Here is a 5,666-nt window from a genome sequence, read left to right on the forward strand (position 1 = left end):
TCTCGCCAGCTTTGTTCCATGTCTGGGCCTGCAGGACGCAAAGTAAATGTTTGTCAGATGAATCATTGGGTCGAAACTACAGAACATTACAAAACAAGGGAACACACATACCGCTCAAAGGTTTGGGCTCACTTAGAAATGTCCTTGTTTTCCATGAAAACGCATGAAATATAGTCAAGCTGTTGACAAGGTTAAAAATAATGATTTTTAATTGAAGAACACAATATTTCAAACTTCGCTTTTGGTAAAGAATCTTCCATTTGCAGCAATTACAGCCTTGCAGACCTTTGGCATTCTAGTTGTCAATTTGTTGAGGTAATCTGAAGAGATTTCACCCCATGCTTCCTGAAGCACCTCCCACAAGTTGGATTGGCTTGATGGGCACTTATGTACCATACGGTCAAGCTGCTCCCACAACAGCTCAATATGGTTGAGATCGGGTGACTGCTGGCCATTCAATTATAGACAGAATACCAGCTGACTGCTTCTAACCTTTTTTTTCTCTTTTCTTTTAAATTTCACCTTTATTTAACCAGGTAGGCTAGTTGAGAACAAGTTGTCATTTACAACTGCGACCTGGCCAAAAATAAAGCAAAGCAGTTCGACACATACAACAACAGAGTTACACATGGAATAAACAAAACATAGTCAATAATACAGTAGAAAAAATCTATATACAGTGTGTGCAAATGAGGTAAGATAAGGGAGGTAAGGCAATACATAGGCCATGGTGGTGAAGTAATTACAATATACCAATTAAACACTGGAGTGATTGATGTGCAGAAGATGAATGTGCAAGTAGAGATACTGGGGTGCAAAGGAGCAAAATAAATAAATACAGTAGGGATGAGGTAGTTGGATGGGCTGTTTACAAATGTACAGGTGCAGTGATCTGTGAGCTGCTCTGACAGCTGGTGCTGAAAGCTAGTGAGGGAAATATGAGTCTCCAGCTTCAGTGATTTTTGCAGTTCCAGTCAGCAGAGAACTGGAAGGAAAAGCGGCCAAAGGAGGAATTGGCTTTGGGGATGACTAGTGAGATATACTTGCTGGAGCGCGTGCTACTATGGTGACCAGTGAGCTGAGATAAGGCATGGCTTTCTCAGAGACTTGTAGATGACCTGGAGGCAGTGGGTTTGGCGACGAGTATGAAGCAAGGGCCAGCCAACGAGCGCGTGCAGGTCGCAATGGTGGGTAGTATATGGGGCTTTGGTGATAGACTGCATCCAATTTGTTGAGTAGAGTGTTGGAGGCTATTTTGTAAATGACATCGCTGAAGTCGAGGATCGGTAGGATAGACAGTTTTACGAGGTTATGTTTGGCAGCATGAGTGAAGGATGCTTTGTTGCGAAATAGGAAGCCGATTCTAGATTTAATTTTGGATTGGAGATGCTTAATGTGAGTCTGGAAGGAGAGTTTACAGTCTAACCAGACACCTAGGTATTTGTAGTTGTCCACATATTCTAAGTCAGAACCGTCCAGAGTAGTGATGCTAAGCGGGCGGGCGGGCAACAAATCGGTTGAAGAGCATGCATTTAGTTTTACTAGCATTTAAAAGCAGTTGGAGGCAACGGAAGGACTGTTGTATGGCATTGAAGCTCGTTTGGAGGTTTGTTAACACAGTGTCCAAAGAAGGGCCAGATGTATACAGAATGGTGTCGTCTGCTTAGAGGTGTATCAGAGAAACACCAGCATCATTGATATATACAGTCATGGCCAAAAGTTTTGAGAATGACACAAATATTAATTTTCACAAAGTTTGCTGCTTCAGTGTCTTTAGATATTTTTTGTCAGCTGTTACTATGGAATGAAGTATAATTCCAAGCATTTCAAAAGTGTCAAAGACTTTTATTGACAATTACATGAAGTTGATGCAAAGAGTCAATATTTGCATTGTTGACCCTTCTTTTTCAAGACCTCTGCAATTCGCCCTGGCATGCTGTCAATTAACTTTTGGGCCACATCCTGACTGATGGTAGCCCGTTCTTGCATAATCAATGCATGGAGTTTGTCAGAATTTGTGGGTTTTTGTTTGTCCACCCGCCTCTTGAGGATTGACCACAAGTTCTCAATGGGATTAAGGTCTGGGGAGTTTCCTGGCCATGGACCCAAAATATCGATTTTTTTTTTGTTCCTCGAGCCACTTAGTTATCACTTTTGCCTTATGGCAAGGTGCTCCATCTTGCTGGAGAAGGCATTGTTCGTCACCAAACTGTTCCTGGATGGTTGGGAGAAGTTGCTCTGGGAGGAGGTGTTGGTACCATTTTTATTCATGGCTGTGTTCTTAGGCAAAATCGTGAGTGAGCCCACTCCCTTGGCTGAGATGCAGCCCCACACATGAATGGTCTCAGGATGCTTTACTGTTGGCATGACACAGGACTGATGGTAGCGCTTACCTTGTCTTCTCCGGACAAGCTTTTTTCCGGATGCCCCAAACAATCGGAAAGGGGATTCATCAGAGAAAATTACTTCACCCCAGTCCTCAGCAGTCCAATCCCTGTAACTTTTGCAGAATATCAGTCTGTCCCTGATGTTTTTCCTTGAGAGAAGTGGCTTCTTTGCTGCCCTTCTTGACTCCAGGCCATCCTCCAAAAGTCTTCGCCTCACTGTGCGTGCAGATGCACCGGCATGCTGCCATTCCTGAGCAAGCTCTGTACTGGTGGTGCCCCGATCCCGCAGCTGAATCAACTTTAGGAGACGGTCCTGGTGCTTGCTGGACTTTCTTGGGCGCCCTGAAGCCTTCTTCACAACAATTGAACCGCTCTCCTTGAAGTTCTTGATGATCTGATAAATGGTTGATTTAGGAGCAATATCCTTGCCTGTGAAGCCCTTTTTGTGCAAAGCAATGATGACGGCACACGTTTCCTTGCAGGTAGCCATGGTTGACAGAGGAAGAACAATGATTCCAAGCACCACCCTCCTTTTGAAGCTTCCAGTCTGTTATTCGAACTCAATCAGCATGACAGAGTGATCTCCAGCCTTGTCCTCGTCAACACTCCCTCTTGTGTTAACGAGAGAATCACTGACATGATGTCGGCTGGTCCTTTTGTGGCAGGGCTGAAATGCAGTGGAAATGTTTTTGGGGGATTCAGTTAATTTGCATGGCAAAGAGGGACTTTGCAATTAATTGCAATTCATCTGATCACTCTTCATAACATTCTGGAGTATATGCAAATTGCCATCATGCAAACTGAGGCAGCACACTGTGAAAATTAATATTTGTGTCATTCTCAAAACTTTTGGCCACGACTGTACAGAGAAAAGAGTCGGCCTGTGAATTGAACCCTGTGGCACCCCCATAGAGACTGCCAGAGATCCGGACAACAGGCCCTCCGATTTCACACACTGAACTCTATCACAAGTAGTTGGTGAACCAGGCGAGGAAGTAATTTGAGAAAACAAGGCTATTGAGTCTGCTGTTAAGAATGCGGTGATTGACAGAGTCGAAAGCCTTGGCCATGTCGATGAATACGGCTGCACAGTGCTGTCTTTTATCGATGGCGGTTATGATATCGTATAGGACCATGAGCGTGGCTGAGGTGCACCCATGACCAGCTCGGGAACCAGATTGCATAGCGGAGAAGGTACGGTGGGATTCAAAATGGTCGATGATCTGTTTGTTAACTTGAATTTCGAAGATTTCAGGAAGGCAGGGCAGGATGGATATATGTCTATAACAGTTTGGGTTTAGAGTGTCTCCCCCTTTGAAGAGGGGGATGACCGCGGAAGCTTTCCAGTCTTTGGGGATCTCAGGCGACACGAAAGAGGTTGAACAGGCTAGTAAATAAGGGTTGCATCAGTTTCGGCAGATAATTTCAGAAAGAGAGGGTCCAGATAGTCTAGCCCAGCTGATTTTTAGGGATCCAGATTTTGCAGCTTTTTCAGAACATCAGCTGTCTGGATTTGGGTGAAGGAGAAGCGGGGGGGAGGGGCTTGGGCAAGTTGCTGCAGGGGGTACAGAGCTGTTGGCCTGGGTAGGGCTAGCCAGGTGGAAAGCATGGCCAGCCGTAGAAAAATGCTTATTGAAATTAGCGATTATCGTAGATTTATCGGTGGTGACAGTGTTTCCTATCCTCAGTGCAGTGGGCAGCTGGGAGGACTTTGGACTTTACAGTGTCCCAAAACGTTTTGGAATTAGTGCTACAGGATGAAAATTTCTTAGCCTTAGCTTTCCTAACTGACTGTGTATATTGGTTCCTGACTTCCCTGAAAAGTTGCATATCGCGGGGGCTATTCGATGCTAATACAGAACACCACAGGATGTTTTTGTGCTGGTCACGGGCAGTCAAGTCTGGGGTGAACCAAGGGCTATATCTGTTCTTAGTTCTACATTTTTTGAATGGGGCATGCTTTTTTAAAATGGTGAGGAAAGCACTTTTAAATAGCATCCAGGCATCCTCTACTGACGGGATGAGGTCAATATCCTTCCAGGATACACTGGCCAGGTCGATTAGAAAGGCCTGCTCGCTGAAGTGTTTTAGGGAGCGTTGGACAGTGATAAGGGGTGGTCGTTTGACCCTGGACCCATTACGGACGCAGGCAATGAGGCAGTGATATTCAGTATAGGTCACTTAACAGTACGAATTCTGAAGATAGATGGGGGGCAATCAATTCACATATGGTGTCCAGGGCACAGCTGGGGGCCGAGGGTGGTCTATAGCAAGCGGCAACAGTGAGAGACTTGTTTCTGTAAAGGTGGATTTTTAAAAGTAGAAGCTTGAATTGTTTTGGCACAGACCTGGATAGTATGACAGAACTCTGCAGGCTATCTCTGCAGTAGATTGCAACTCCGCCCCCTTTAGCAGTTCTACCTTGTCGGAAAATGTTGGAGTTGGGGATGGAAATACATCAGCAGAGGAGGAATAGGATAAGGGTACGGCTAAAGGCTATAAGAACTGGTTGTCTAATGCGTTCAAAACAGAGAGTTAAAGGAGCAGATTTCTGGTTGCGGAAGAATAGATTCAATGCATAATCAATTTATAACATTTTTGACATGCGTTTTTCTGGATTTTTTTGTTGTTATTCTGTCTCTCACTGTTCAAATAAACCTATCATTAAAATGATACACTGATCATTTCTTTGTCAGTGGGCAAACGTACAAAATCAGCAGGGGATCAAATACTTTTTTCCCTCACTGTAATGTCACTTTTATAATGTTTACATATCTTGCATTACTCATCTCATATGTATATACTGTATTCTATACTATCTATTGCATCTTAGCCTATGCGCTCTGACATTGCTCATTCGTATATTTATATTTTCATATTTCATTGCTTTGTGTGGAATTGTTAGTTATTACTTGTTAGATATTGCTACACTGTCGGAACTAGAAGCACAAGCATTTCGCTACACTCGCAACTCGCAATAACATCTGCTAACCATGTGTATGTGACCAATAAAATTTGATTTGATTATCAGGGAACCGGGCCCTAGTCTACTGTACTTCCGGATAATAACTGTTCTCGGTGTGATAAATTACTTGTTGTCCATGTGTTTCCTGCCTGTCCCAGCCACCTTGTTGGAGTGGGGGCGTCATGCCTGCTACATCCTGCTGACGGGGCCCGAGGGGGAGGGGACCGAGGGAACGGTGGTCCTCAGCAAGCGCAAGCTGAAACAAGACGTCCCCGACAGCCGGGTCCTCCACATTTGCTCCATGAGCAGCAAAG

The 5,666-nt window shown here is 44.5% G+C and overlaps 1 protein-coding gene across 2 annotated transcripts in view; it reads left to right on the plus strand.

The window, feature by feature from the left end:
- Positions 1-5,422, plus strand: part of LOC106578279 (protein FAM234A) — a 46,183-nt gene extending 40,761 nt beyond the window's left edge. For both annotated transcript variants that reach the window (XM_082965562.1, XM_082965563.1), the window contains exon 8: positions 1-5,422. This exon is cut by the window's left edge and continues 175 nt beyond it. The gene's annotated coding sequence lies outside the window, so the exon portion shown is untranslated.
- Positions 5,423-5,666: the final 244 nt, after the last annotated feature.

The sequence above is a fragment of the Salmo salar genome, chromosome 19, assembly GCF_965601325.2.
Source record: "Salmo salar chromosome 19, fSalSal1, whole genome shotgun sequence".
NCBI classification, from domain to species: domain Eukaryota; kingdom Metazoa; phylum Chordata; class Actinopteri; order Salmoniformes; family Salmonidae; genus Salmo; species Salmo salar.